Source organism: Cetorhinus maximus, chromosome 32 (genome assembly GCF_964194155.1).
Source record: "Cetorhinus maximus chromosome 32, sCetMax3.hap1.1, whole genome shotgun sequence".
In the NCBI taxonomy this organism is placed as follows: Eukaryota; Metazoa; Chordata; class Chondrichthyes; order Lamniformes; family Cetorhinidae; genus Cetorhinus; species Cetorhinus maximus.
Window position 1 is genome coordinate 3,363,368 of NC_135910.1, and position 15,187 is coordinate 3,378,554.

The window sequence follows — 15,187 nt, forward strand, 5'->3', positions numbered from 1 at the left end:
CTCTGTCATCGCTATCATATCGGACCCGTTTACAATTATTTGAGCTGTTAATTCATCTACCTTTTGCAAATGCTCAATGCATTCAGATACAGTGCCTTTAGACTTGTCTTTTTAACATTTTTACACTTTTTTTGGTACCATGGCCCTATTTGCTGCTACCCCTCGTTTCCTCTGCGTTCCACTTTTGCTTTCTATTTTCTGTCTTTCATTTCTATCTTTGTTTCCCTGTCCTGTTTCTCCCTGCTCAGGCTCCCATTCCCCTGCCACCCTAGTTTAAACCCACCCCTGCAATATGCCTGCAAGGATATTGGCCCTGGTCCTGCAACCTGCCCAGCTTGTACAGGTCCTATCTTCTTCAGAATCGGTCCCAATGCCTCAGGAATCTAAATTCCTCCCTCTTACACCATCTCTTCAGCCACATATTCATCTGGTCTATTCTCCTATTCTTAATCGCGCTAGCAGGTGGCACTGGGCGTAATCCTGAGATTACTACCTTTTGAGGTCCTGCTTTTTAAGTTATTTCCTAGCTCTCTCTATTCTGCTTTCAGGACCTCATCCCTCTTTTTACCTATGTCGGTGGTATCAATATGGACCGTGAGCTCTGGCTGTTCACCCTCTCCCTTCATAGTGTCCTGCCGCCACTCAGTGACATCCTTGACCCTGGCACCACGGAGGCAATGTATCATCCAGGTGTCATGTCTGCGGCCACAGAAACGTCTATTTGTCCCCCTTACAGTAGAATCCCCTCTCACTATTGCTCTCACACTCCATAGAATGGTTAAAGCACAGAAGGAGACCATTCAACCTATCACTTCTGTGCCGGCTCTCCGGGAGCAATTTGGCTAATTGCAATCTCCCCGCCCTTTCCCCTGCAAATTTTCCTCTTCAGACAATTATCCATTTTGAAAGCCACAATTGAACCTGCTTCCTCCGCATCCTCAGGCAGTATATTCCAGTTCCTAAAGACTTGCTATTTAAAAACAAAAAAACCCCTCAGGTTGCCATTAGTTCTTTTGCCATTCATCTTAAATCAGTATCCCCTGTTTGTCAAATAAAAACAGTAAATGGTGTAAACACTCAGCAGGTCAGGCAGCATCTGTGGAGAGGAACAGTTAACGTTTCAGGACTCTTCATCAGAATTTCTGTTTCTCTATCGTTCCGCCAGTGGGAACAATTTTGCCCTATCTACTCTGTCCAAGCCCCTCCATGATTTCGAACACCTTTATCAAATCTCCCCTCAATCTGCTCTTTAAGGAGAGCAACCCCAGTTTCTCCAATCTATTCTCATAGTTAAAGTCCCTCATCCTGGAACCATTCTGATAAATCAGTCCACTCTCTTTTTAATGCCTTCAAATCCTTCCTATAGTGTGGTGCCTGAAATTGGAACCAATATTCCAACTGAGGCGGAACCAGTATTTTATAACAATTCACCATAACTTCCTTGCTTTTGTACTTTATACCTCTATTTATAAAGCCCGGTATCCTGCATGCCTTATTAACTGCTTTCTCAACCTACCCTGCTACCTTCAGTGATTGTGCACATGTGCTCTCTTTAGAATTGTATCCTTTTTTATATTGCCTGTCTTCATTCTTCCTTCCATAGTGTATCACTGCACACTTTTCTGCATTAATTTTTATCTGCCACATGTCTGCCCATTCCATCAACCTACCTATGTCTTCTTAAAGTCCATCACTGTTGTCCTCATAGTCCGCAATACTTCCAAGTTTTATGTAATCTGCAAATTTTGAAATTGTGCCCTGTACACCCAAGCCTAGATTAAGTAAGGCAGTGGTCCTTGGACCAATCCTTGGGGAACTGCACTTGTATACCTTGCTCCAGTCCAAAAAACATGGGCTTCAAAATTATTGACAAGCCTATTGATAGGCACTGCATCAAATGCCTTTTGGAAGTCTGTGTACATCACATGCACTGCATTACCTTATCAAAAGACTCAATCAAATTAGTTAAACGTGATTTGCCTTTCACAAAAATTTGCTGGCTTTCCTTAATTATATCCGGAATTCCTTTCCTTAATTATATGTCAAAACGTCTCGGTCTCACTCCAGCTCAATGACTCTTGAGCCGAAGAGATTTGAGACAGAGGGCAAATATTGAAATTGGTGGTACCAGCCAGCCTGCTGTCGCCATTCTCACCCCGGTGAGTTTCATCAGGACAAGGGTCCCCAGAAACCCACCTGATTTGCTAATAAGTCCGATTAAGATGGTTAAAGAGAATGATGGGTTGAGGCTCAGCTGTAGATTTTGGTGTGACTGTGTGGATTGATGCCCATCAGGGACAAACCAGCCCCATAGAGCTGGGCACACAGCAGGGAGACAATCATGGATGCCCCAAGAGATAGGTGGGTCCCTTGAAAGGGAGACCATTTGTGAAGAGCATTCAGCCATTGGCACACAAGGCCATCGGGAGTGCCTAGGTTGCGGAGAGTGTTCACTACACCCTCAGATAGTGAAAGGGGTTGTCACCCTCGTGGCTCCATGGGGGAAAGGCTTCCAGACACAGTTGGAAGGCCATCTGAGTATAAGGCAGGCAGCAGCTTCTAATGAGAGCATGACTCTCGGGTTTCAAGTCCAGTGATGATGAGGAGCAACATCCTCCACAGGAAGGGCAGAGCCCCAGGCATGAGGAGCGTAGCAGAGAGGGACGAAGTCGAGGAAGGTAACGGAGGCCATATCCTTACCATAGGATCAACTGTCGAAGACAGAGCTACCTTGAGATGACTGAGAACCATTGCAGCAGGAGATTGCTCCTATCCAGGAAGATGGTCAGAGATTTGCGCCCTTGCCACAGAAGACCTCACACCTTGCAGCATTGCTCACTATGTTCCACCAGTAGCTGTCAGTCACTGTAGTGTTGAACTTCTTTGCCTTTGATTCCTTCCGAGGATCAGTTGCAGACCTTGGCGGCATCTTGCAAACGGCTGCACACAGGTTACGAATGTTCTTTTTGTGACAGCTGGATTGTACATTCAATTCCAGGTGGATGGGGGCTCGGAGTGACAAAAGGAAGTGGGTTTTGTTTCCATTGCACAGGTGCAGGGCATCATCGATTTCACCCAAATGGCCATCAAGATGCTGTGTGACTGGCTAGTGAAATTCTTCGACATGAAGAGCTTCCACTCACTCAGTGTTCAGCTCGTCTGAGGCTACAACAAGAATTTCCTGTGTGTTCTCGCTTTCCTGAAAGATGACATGACTACTTCATCCTCCAGCAATTTATGGTGCTGCATCTCTTCATTCCACTGCCAAAAATTTGTAGATGGGTTCAAGGGGATAAGGGGTATACCTTAAAGAGATGGCTCCTCACCTCTTTACAAGATCCCAAGTTGAAGCCATGTACGCAGTACAACCAAAACCATCTGCTCACAAGGACCACCATTGAACAGGCCATCGGGTTTCTGAAAATGCAGTTCTGGTGCCTGGATGTAGCGTCCTGCAGTACACTCCTGCAAGGTTCTCATGCATTGTGGTGGACTGCTGCGCTCTCCAGAGAGGTGTGCACCTTGAAGTGCTACATCAACACAGTTCATAAGAGGAGGAAGATGCAGAACACCAGAGGAGTCTAGGTGCACAGGGAAGTGGCCAAACCTGGCACAGGACTTGAGGCTGGGATACCATAAACACCTGGGTTTACCTGATCCAGGTACGTTTCAGCTGAGCCCTTTTAACCCAAGATGATGGCATGGTCTGGAAGTCACTTTGAACTGCCTGTCAGAACACTTCCATTAAAGATGCAGCCTGGAAAAGATCCACTCTTCCTGCCAATGAAGGATGCACATCTGTCCAACAGTCTGATTGTCCCCATTCAAGGACCCTTGCTCCCCTTCACCACTTAACCCCTTTCCTTGTCTCACTATTAATGAATGGAACCTCGCACCTCTGGTGTCGTGACAATATTTACATGGTGTTGAAAAATAGAAAAAGTGCACTGTTACAGGTGAAGCAAACTGCAGTGACCCACTCGGTGCTCTGCCTGTTGCAGTGGCCTCCACTTGGCCATTTCTACGCAGTGCTCCCCTTGTGGCTTTGATTGAAGTGGAGGCAGTCTGTTCACGTGTTGGCTTGCAGCTGACATGCAAGTGGCGACTATCCTCCACTGGGAAGTTCCAGTGAGCACCTCCTGAGGCTGCTGCACCGGTGTCATTGCAGGGACAGCCACTGTCACTGGGCACTGCTGTACAGATGCTCCCTCAGTCAGAAAAACCCAGGAGGCTGATGATGGCTCCCTGTGAGGGTGATGATTTCTACCTGTGAGGGTTAGTACCCTCATCCTCTGGGTAACTGCCACAGCCCTTGGCTGATGCCCTGGATTGCTGGAAGGGGTGACCAGTTGAGAGAAACTGGGATGCATTCCAAACATCTGTGTGCTACCAATGCCACTGACTTGTCCATGTTCCAGAATCTGGCGTCCATTCTGTGAATGTCAGTGCTGCCACATGTGGTTGGCAACTCTCAGTTGAGGAGCTCGTATGCTCAAAGCCCTGAGCCATGGTGGCACACATTTGCAATCCACAATCCCACACTGCCTCAGGGAACTCTGACAATTTGGGATCTGATCTAAGTAGAGCTGCCTTGTGACTCCCAAGGTCATCTGTGCCCAGCTGAGCATGGCTGTTTTCTATTCTCCATCCTCTGAGGGGAACTTCCACAGCTGCCTCTGTCACCTCTTCACTCTTTATATAATCATCCAGTACCATCCTAGCTAAATGCATGCAGGGACTCAGACTTGTATTTATATAGCACTTTTCACAAGCATTGAAGGTCTCAGCACGTCACAGCTACTAAAGTCCATTCAAAGCGTAGTCACTGTTGTAATTTAGGAACATGACAGCCAATTTGCACTCAGCAAACTCCCACAAACAGCAATGTAATAATGACCAGAGAATCTTTTTTGTGATATTGATTGCAATTTGACACACTGTTGGACAAACTGGAGTGCACTGAAAATGCTTCATCTACGCATTGCAGTTTCTATTCACCCTCTCCCCTAGGGATGCCTATCTTGTTTTCCTGGCTTGATCATAGTCCCACTGTCAGGGTGTTAATTATATGTTGGCTGGGAATCCGTCCTCTAGTCTGTGCCCTTTACACTTAGAAAGATAAATGGGAGAGGGACATGACACTGCTGGCCTCTATGGCCGAAGCAAAACAACTCAATAACATAGGCTGTATATATCAGTGCTGGCTGGTCAGGTCCTCAACAGCACTATGGCTCTTGGGTCTTGCTTTCTCTCTCTCGCTCACTCTCTCTCTCCTTCCCCCCTCCCATCTCTCCCTCTACTGTTCTCACTTGCTTCCCTCCCCCTCTGTTTCTCCCTTGTCCCTCCCCTTTCCCCTCCCCCTTCCCCATTCTCCCTCCTCCCCCCTTCCCCATTCTCCCTCCTCCCCCCCTTCCCCATTCTCCCTCCTCCCCCCCTTCCCCATTCTCCTTCCTCCCCCCCTTCCCCATTCTCCCTCCTCCCCCCCTTCCCCATTCTCCCTCCTCCCCCCCTTCCCCATTCTCCCTCCTCCCCCCAAAGGATTTTCAGGTCTGCATCTGTAAAACTAAGAGCAGTCGTGTCCTAGTTCCAGTCCTCTGCCTTTCCTGTTCCATGTCTGCTACTGCAATTGAATCAGTAAAACAGCCGATGCTAATATCTGGTGTCGAGTGTGTAAATCGGGCCTGCTTAATTCCTACCCCCGCAACCTCTAATTGTCTCGGCCAGTTAACAGGTTGCCCCTGTGAAAATTAGGGCCTGTGACTGCTTCCCACCACAGGGCAGGATCGAGACCTGGAAACAGTACCAATATCCATTTCTCTATTCCGGAATGAAAGTAAGGCCTGAAGATGTCAACTGACGATATGTGCACTCAGGGCAGTGCCTGGACACCAGTTCCTACATACTGCTCTATCATATCTACTCCTTAATTTGCAAGTTGTTTTGTTCTCTTCACTTATGTTAAACAATGCACAATAATTTTAATATTGTTTCAAGCTTACACGAACTAGTGCAAGTACTAGCAGCAAAAAAGCTGTACCTCTTTTCCACTCTCTACAAATTGCATCTTTTGTACTCTGTTCACACTGTACTCTGTGGATGAGCAGATATGCTTACTTGATGCACCTTTTTGAGCCACATTGAAGTCACAAGTGCTGACTCAACCTCAGCTCTTGCACACAGTAATTAACACCTATTCAGGCAACAGCTTACAGCTGATTGATCATTAACTGTTACTGATGAGCAGTTCCAGTGAACTGGCTTGCAATGTTTAAAATTTTAAGTTAAATTTAAGATGTTAACTATACTAAAACTAACTGAATTATGATCACTACCTCCACAAAAACACTCTCCCACCATACCTCTTCCATTTGCCCAACTTCATTTCCTAAAGCTACATAACATAAGAAATAGGAACGGGAGTAGACCATTCAGCCCCTCGAGCCTGCTGCTCATAGGATCATGGCTGATCTTGTGTTTCAATTTCCACATTGCCATCTAACCCTGATAACCTTTGATTCTACTAAATTAAGAACTGCCCTTTTTGTTTGCTATGTAACTTTGTGGCTATAAAAGCTTTCCTGAATGGATTTTAAGAATTTTGCACCATATATCTTTGTACTATTTTATCCCTGTTAATATTAGAGCAGTTGGAATCCCTATTATTTCATCTCCCTCCGACTCTCTGGAGGCCTATAGTATACTGTGTGATTGACCCTTTTTTGTTCCTCAGCTCAATATGCCTTCATTTGATGATCCTTCTAGCATATCATATCCTCACACAGATGCTTCTTTAGTCAATATTGTGAGCCCCGTTCCTTTTATATCCTGCCTCTACTTCATCTGAAAACTATGTAATCAGTAATGTTGAGCTGCCATTCATACGAACTACAAATATACGAAATAGGAGCAGAAGTAGGCCATTCAGCCCCTTGAACCTGCTCTGCCATTCAATAAGATCATGGTTGATCTGTTTGTGTTTTGAATTCCACGTTCCCATCTACCTCCGATAACCTTAGATTCTTGTTAGGCAAGGGAATCAATCTACCTCCACCTTTAAAAATATTCAGTGACCCCACCTCCACCGCCTTCTGAGGCAGTGTTCCAAAGTTGCACGACACTCTGAGAGAAAATAATTCTCATTTCTGTCCTAAAAGGATGACACCTAATTTTTAAACAGTGCCCCTCTAGTTCTGGACTCACCCACAAGAGGAAACATCCTTTCGACGTCCACCTTGTCAAGACCATTCAGGATCTTGTGTACTTCAATCAAGTAACTCCTCACTGTTCTAAACTCCAATGTCCATGCCCAGTCCATCCAACCTTTCCTCATAAGACAACCCAGTCATTCCAGGTATCAACCTCGAAAACCTCCTTTGAACCGCCCCCAAAGCATTATTTCCATCCTTCCTCAAATAAGGACACTAAAACTGCACACACTATTTAAAATTTGGCCTCACCAATGCCCTGAATTGTTGTTCACAATAAGAGGTTGTGGTGGAAGTATTAATCCACACAGGTCTCTTGGTTAAAGCTGGTTTATTTCCAAGACAACTCCTCAGTGCTAGTAGCTTCCACAAGGTGTTCCAGCTGTACCTTTTTGTTCTATTCAGTTGGGATAATTAATGTCCATCATCTGTTTAACTACCAATTGGTTTTAACAAGATGATTGCCATGTTATCATGAATAACTGAAGCATAACATCCTTACTTTTATGTTCAATTCCTCTTGTAATAAAGAAAAGCATTCCATTAGCCACCTTAGTTACTTACTGTACATGCATACTAACTTTTTGTGACTCGTGCACTAGAACACCTAGATTCCTCTGCACCTCGGAATTCTGTAGTGGTTCTTTGTTTAAGTAATGCTCTGCTTTTTTATTCTTCCTGACAAAGTGAACAACTTCACATTTTCTCACATTGTACTTCATCTGCCATATTTTTGCCCACTCACTCAACCCATCTATACCTGTCTGCAACCTCCTTATGACCTCTTCACAACATACTTTCCTACCTATCTTTGTGTCGTGTACAAATATAGCTATCATGCTTTCACTTCCGTCATCTAAGTAATCGATATGAATTGTAAAAAGTTGAGACCCCAGCACAACCCCCCTGCAAGACTCCACTCGTCAGATCCTGCCAATAAGAAAAAGACCCGTTTATATGTACTTTGTTTTCTGCCAGCCAGCCTTCTATCCATGCTAATATGTTACCCCTATACCATAAACTTTTATTTTTCACAATAACCTTTGATGTGGCACCTTATCAAATGCCTTCTGAAAATCCAAGTACAGCACGTCTGCAGGCTGCCCTTTATCCACAGCACATGTTACTTTTCAAAGAACTCCAATAAATCGGTTAAACGTGATTTCTCTTTCACAAAATCATGTTGACACTTCCTGACTACCTTGAGTTTCTCTAAAGTGCCCAGCTATAACCCCCTCAATGATTGATTCTAACACCTTCCCCATGACAGACGTCAAGTTAACTGGCCTATAGCTTCCTGTTTTCTGCCTCACTCCCTTCTTGAATAGAGGGGTTATATTTACTACTTTCCAGTCTGATGAAACCTTTCCAGAATCTAGGGAATTTTGGAAAATTAACACCAACGCATCTCCTACCTCATTAGCCACCTCTTTTAAGATCCTAAGATGAAGTCCATCTGGACCTAGAGACTTGTCAGCCTGCAGCTCCATCAGTTTGCTCAGTACCACTTCCCTAGTGTTTGTAATTTCACCAAGTTCCTCTCCCCCTCCCACCTCCTGAGTTACAGCAATTGCTGGAATATTTGTTGTATCCTCTCTAGCAGTGATGGGCAACCAAGGCCAGTAAGTGGGCTGCATGAGTGGCCTCCTTCATTTCAGTGGGCTGCGAGATTGAAATCGGGCATGCGCACAAACCATGACCCCATGAATAAGATTAAATACATGCTAAATATTTCATAAGTTATAGAAAATGTTTCCACAGCTTCCTTCAGATTTGGAAGCTGCCAAACACTTTGGGCAGAACCTACCGGGATTTTTGCTGCATGAGAGGAATGGCGTGTTTCATAATGTCTCCTAACATTTTTTTGGAACTGATATCACCTCATTGCAAATTGGCCTCCCTTTATGTTCAATAACAAAATAATCCAGCACCCAACTCTCTTTTACCATTTTGCCCTCGTCATTGACTTTCCTCTTTTTAGCTACTACTTCTTCCACTGTACTTTTTGATTTTGCACTTGATCCTCCTCCTTTATCACACCACTTCAACACAAAGCAATCCAACTAAGAAGGGGCAAATTAAATTACAAGCGTTGTAACGAAGGCGGTCTCCCAGGATAGGGTAATTTTACTAACCACGCTTGATGGCCTAGAATTTGTGGGGCATGCCGATTGAACAGTAGATTTATGCGCTTTGACTGGACACAGAGAGAGTGCACAGCTCTCACAGTCAATGTTGTGTGCAATCAGCATGCACCTCACTTTGCATGCCCTTGCTTTGTGTGCGTATCGCTTTAGTAATACCAGTGAGAAAAAAACGACGCAGATGGAAACCAGTGGAATCTGGCAACCCTGCACACGGGCAGTGGTCAACAGAATGTCTCGTGGGCCGCACTCAGAACCCTGATGGGCCGCAGGTTGCCCACCACTGCTGTATAGTGAAGGCAGAGGAAAATATTTGTTCGTTTCATCCGCCATTTCCTTTACTATCTACTATTAGCTCCCCATTCTCACTCTCTAGAGGACCATCACTCACCTTACTTACTCTTTTCCTTTTTAAATACCTGTAGAAACACTTGCTATTCATTTTTACATTTCTAGCTAGCTTCCTCCCATACTCTAATTTCTTTCTCCTGATTAACATTTTAGTCGTTCTTTATATCCTGACGAATTGTCTGACCTGCCACTCATCTATGTGCAGGTATTTGCTTTTTCCTTAAGTTTGATGCTTCCCTTAACTACTTCAGTTAACCACAGGTGGTGGATCCACCCCTTAGAATTTTTTTTTATAGTAGGAAATACTTATTCTGAGTAAACCTAACCTCCTTTAACCCGTGGCTCAGTAACAGCTATGATATCATACTTGCAAGAGTGTATCTGTGCCTTGCGCTCATTTATCTCATTTAAAGCAAAGTCAAGCTCCCTCATAATGCATTTATATAGAGCTTTTAACATGGTGAAATGTCCGATTATGCTCCTGTACTGAACCAAAGCAGGAGTGACATTAGAAGCGGTGGCCAAACGCTTGGTCAGGTGGATTTTAAGCAGCATCTTAAAAGAGGGGAGCAAGGTCGAGGGGCAAAGAGATTTCAGGAGGGATTTCCAAATCTTCAGGTCGGCTTTAGTAATGTATGTCAGTGTGAACTTCTGCGCTAATGACATTTTTCCAGCTCCCACACTAATATTCTGTGACTATTATATTATCAGACAAGGGATAGATCAGCAATTAGTGATAAACTAGAGATTGATTGTATGTCTGTCCAATAGAAAATGAAGGGCCAATTTTAATCCCAGTCAGTGGCAGTATGGCAAGGTCATGCCACATTCCCTATTTTAATTTAGCAAATTTTAGATGGGGAGGGGGTGGTCCTGATTTAAATGACAATATTGTGACCGGTGATATCATTAGGGCACACCTAGCTGGGACTTTATCTGTGCATCTGATACTCCCATCCTAATTTCACACTCGTGAGGTGACTTTATTCCTTTAGGTAGGAGTCAGTGTCTGCATATGTTAATGAGGCTTGGAAGCTAAAATCTCCTATGCATTGCAGTGTTGGATCTGGACAATTTGTCGTCCACTTTGGCCCACACATGCACAATGCCTGCCTCAAATTCATCCCATGTGGATCCCATTGTAGCATAATATATAGACAATTTTCATCCCTTGAAGTTACTATTGCTATCAGCAATGCACAGAGTAAGAAATAGGATTATTTTTTAAGAAGTCAATGCTTCCCAGTAGGAATCTTCAAAGATCTATCCATAGCTAACAGCCTTTTGTAGTGTTAGTCAAGGAGTGAGATAGGCTTATTCACTAATCTAGGTTGGAGATGAAAGTTATATCCAAATGTTCTTTGTTGGCCTGAGAATTGATTTTACAGCCAGCTTTTTCAAGGCAATGGATATCTCCAGTTTAGTAAGGAATATTTTTTCATTTTTCTGATACATTAAAGGCTCTTTGTGTCGTCATTGTGTTTGAATATAGTGATTAAGTTGAATGTCTTTATCTCGGGGTGCCTCCAAAAATGTACTATTTAAATGAGGGATTGAAAACAACAACTTGCATTTATGTTGCGCTGTTAACATAGTAACACAGGAGTGTTACTATAAATTAAAAATTTGACCCTGAGCTACATAAGTCCAAAAATTTAGTCAGAGATAGCTTTTCAGGTGCTTCTTAGACGTAAAGAAGTTTAGGAAGAGAATTCCTGAGCTTGTGCCCAAGACAGCTGAAGGTGCATTCTGCAAATAGAGAATGAAGATTGGAAATGTGCAGGAGGCTAAGACTGAAGGAGTGCAAGATCAGAGGGTTGTAGGGGTGAATGAGGTTGAAAAAATAGGAAGGGGCGAGGCCATGGGGAGAACTTGAAAGCAATGGTGAGAATTTGAAAATTGAGGCATTTCTTGTTTGGGGGTCGATGTAGTTCACCTATCGATAGGTAAATGGGACTTGATGTGAGAGTAATAGGAAGGAATACGCTTGTTGATTGTTCTTCGTGAGAGATATTCATTGTTTTAAGGTATGAATACAAAATCTTTCCTTCTCCCTCCTCAAATTGTCAGTAAGCATAGAACATAAGCGACTTCATAGCCCTTCCTTGATTTGGAATGATTTTTGGAAAACTTGATGAGCAGGATTTAGGCATAAAACAAAGACTTGTGAAGAAATATAAGCATTTGGTGTACTTGTGACTTGGTCTCTGTGTTTTAAAATGACCAAAAGCAAAGCAAAATACCAAAATGGATGTCATTTGATGTCTTTTTTCAGTTGAGGTGTAGCAATTGACTTAGTTGTGAGAGATTATTACCCTCATCATAACTGAGGAATTTTTAGAGTGGAGAATGTGACAGATAGTGGAAACCTGGAAGTACTATCAGCATATTTGCCTGGCATTTTAACACAGCCACTTAATTATAATATTGCTTCTGTGTTTGACTTTGATGTGCGGGTGGGATATGGCATTGGGCCCTCTCCCTATGAATTGATCTCAACTGGTATATTTAAAGAACCAATCCAAAGATAAAATTTAGAGGAGTCAGTTTGAACCAAGAGAAAATGAAGTCTCAGCATGGACTCATGATGGTCAAAGTGTTCATCAATCTAATGATGCATTGCTAGGTGCATTGAGGAGTCAGAGAGATGCTGTTCTCCAGGTACAGGGAGAAGAAACTGGCAGCAGCAAAGGTGTGGCTGAGGAGCTCTGGAGCATTGTGCCGTGCTCCAACGCTTTAATGACCTAACCAGGTCAGGAAAGGTGAGTACATTTGCACATTCACTTACATCCTATTGTGCATATTACCACCCCCACCCTACTCTGCTTTATCAAGCCTACTCCACACAGCCTTTCATACTCAATTACATTGCAAACGCAATATGTACTTTGTTTTTCCACCCAGCTATCCATTCATCACTGGCATTCACCCTAATTCTGATGAAATTTGATGCCTCACCCTGGTAGTTGCCCCCACTGAATACACTGTATCCATTGGATGAACACAAATGATTAGAGCCAATACTCATCTTGTCCTTTGCAAGAGAAGAGGACACAGAACTGTAGGGAGAGAACCAGAGGTGGTTGTCCACAGATTTCCCAGTTGGCAAATGTAGAGGACGAAGTGTGGAGATCAATGGCATTTTGGTGTTCCTGCCCACGGAAGAGGAGTAAATTGAGACTTTTCAGCTAACTAGTGGCTATTAAATATTAGCGACCCACAATTCACATGCCATAAGTTATGTTGACTTAATTTTCACAGCGAGTGAATAAAGGTCATAATGATGAGTTGCGAAATTCTTCCCTCGCTAATTCATATATTTTCTCTCTTACTGAATCTTCATGAGCGCAGTAGCAGTGGACTACCTGGATGAATTGCTTCCTTCTGAATGTGCACCATCACAGGACTCATGCTCAACTTGCACCAGATAGATACTTGCACTTCATTGGGCCCAGTGTGTCTGAGGGCATGCCCTCTCCAACCTTTGCTAAGCTGGACACATGCTATACCCTGGGGCCATTGATGCAAAGGTTAACCATTGAGAGGCTGCAGAAAATTCCTGATGTTCTGGTGGACCTTTCAACAATTGCAGAGAATTGAGTGCAAATCGAGCAGGAGTGCGTTGATATCACTGGACATTGTGACGATGTTTTCCATGGATAGAGTGTTCAATACCATAGAACATCAAGCCTAGCAATCGAATCAATGTATGCCTTAATCACAGCTGCACAGACATGTCTTCTGCCTTAAATATGATGACTGGCACCTTTAGCCTTGGATTTAAAACATTTCGCTGAACTGAACCAAGCTGCTTTCCAACAGAATGATGAGTGAAGTGCAGCTAGCCTGTGAGAGGAATGATGGAAATAGGGGACATGGAAGTGGGAATTCCACTCAGTGCTCCCATTTTCAACCCAACCCTGGTACCCTCCCCAGTCAACACCTGACATGCTGCCTCCTCTCTCGATGAGCAAGTCTGCCCCTACACAAGTGGAGGTGGAGTAGCCTTTGGTCAGGCCTGATAGGCTCCAACGCCCAAAGCCTGTTAACTATGATAATCTTAAGAGCCAGAACAAGGATTTGAGCAGCCTGTCGCTACCTCTGCTCAAACCACATAGAAGCAGTAAGCAAAGCAATAATGTAACTTTGTAGTTTCACATTTGTATGAGAAAATGTTAAGTTTTCATAGTTCACTGGAATCACACACAACTACTTTGCACTGCTTTGCACATTCTTGGTTGCTTCGTGACAATTTGCTTTTTCAATTCCATTGATAAATGGGGAGCGCCAGAGAAAGGTGATATGTTTGGTTGGTTGTAGACTGCTTTATGTCAGTGGGATGATGAGGGAGGAGTGACCATTAAATGTGATTGTTATGTTGGTCCAGTGATACTTAACTGACTGAACCATGCAGCTACACGGCCATATTGTGATTGTTGGTCCTGTTTTGGAGTCACCCTCTTCCTCCGATTTGTCTGCAGGCAACTTGTGTTCAATGCCCTATTGTTCCTGTAGCCCCAGTGTTTGCTGCTGAGCAGTGTTGTGCATGATGATTCTGGAGGCATGGCAGGTGAGTATTGTAGGGCACTGACCATTTGCTCAGTGATGCATCTGGTCGTGATATGACTTTTAGTATATTTGGGTTTTGTTCATTCTCAGGAATGTCATCAGCCAAGTTTGATGGGGGGGACATCCTTTCACCTCCTAGTAGCCACCCCTTAAGACTTGGAAGTCTGAGCTTGAATGTATTGTATTATGTCAGCTCCCTGAAATCTAGAGCGCACCTGGATAAATTTTTACATGTGATTGCACATCAGCTCAATATTGATGGAATGGACCCCCTAATAGTTTATGAATACTCCTGGTTTATCAGGGAATGGCATATTGCTACATGTGTGCACCTGTGAGGATCTGTCCAGAGAAGCAAACTTGAGCACCAGCTCATTCTGACGAGTGCCATTAGAAGCCAAATTGGCACAATTGCTGGCCCTGGAAAACAGCACATCAGTGACGTGCCTTGCGCATTTATATGCAGCAGACTAGGAGATCCTGGATACTGTCACTGATGCTTTAAAAGGTGTTTCTGCAAAGTTGCTGATGAGTAATGTATTTGTTTGTGTGTGCATTTTCTTACCCATGGAGTGAGAAATTCAATTTAAAATAACAGCAGCAAAGCCTTTTTACTTGTAAAAATAAAAGAAAGGGTTGGTTTATTTTCACTCTAATGCTCTGGAAGTTACTTAAGATAAAGTCACTAACACATACACACAAAGTTTAGTTACAAATGAAGATAAAACTATACTTACAAAAATTGGATCAGTTTAGTCCATATTTGATGTATGCCTGATATTTTTGAAGTTGAACTGTAGTGTCTGAAGTTGCAGGATTGTCTCTGCAGCTGCGATGGCTTTGCCGTCGAATTGCTGGAGGTTGCTTTAACAGGTGAGTTTAGTAGGTGAAATCAGATTTACAGGGAGGAAAGAAGGT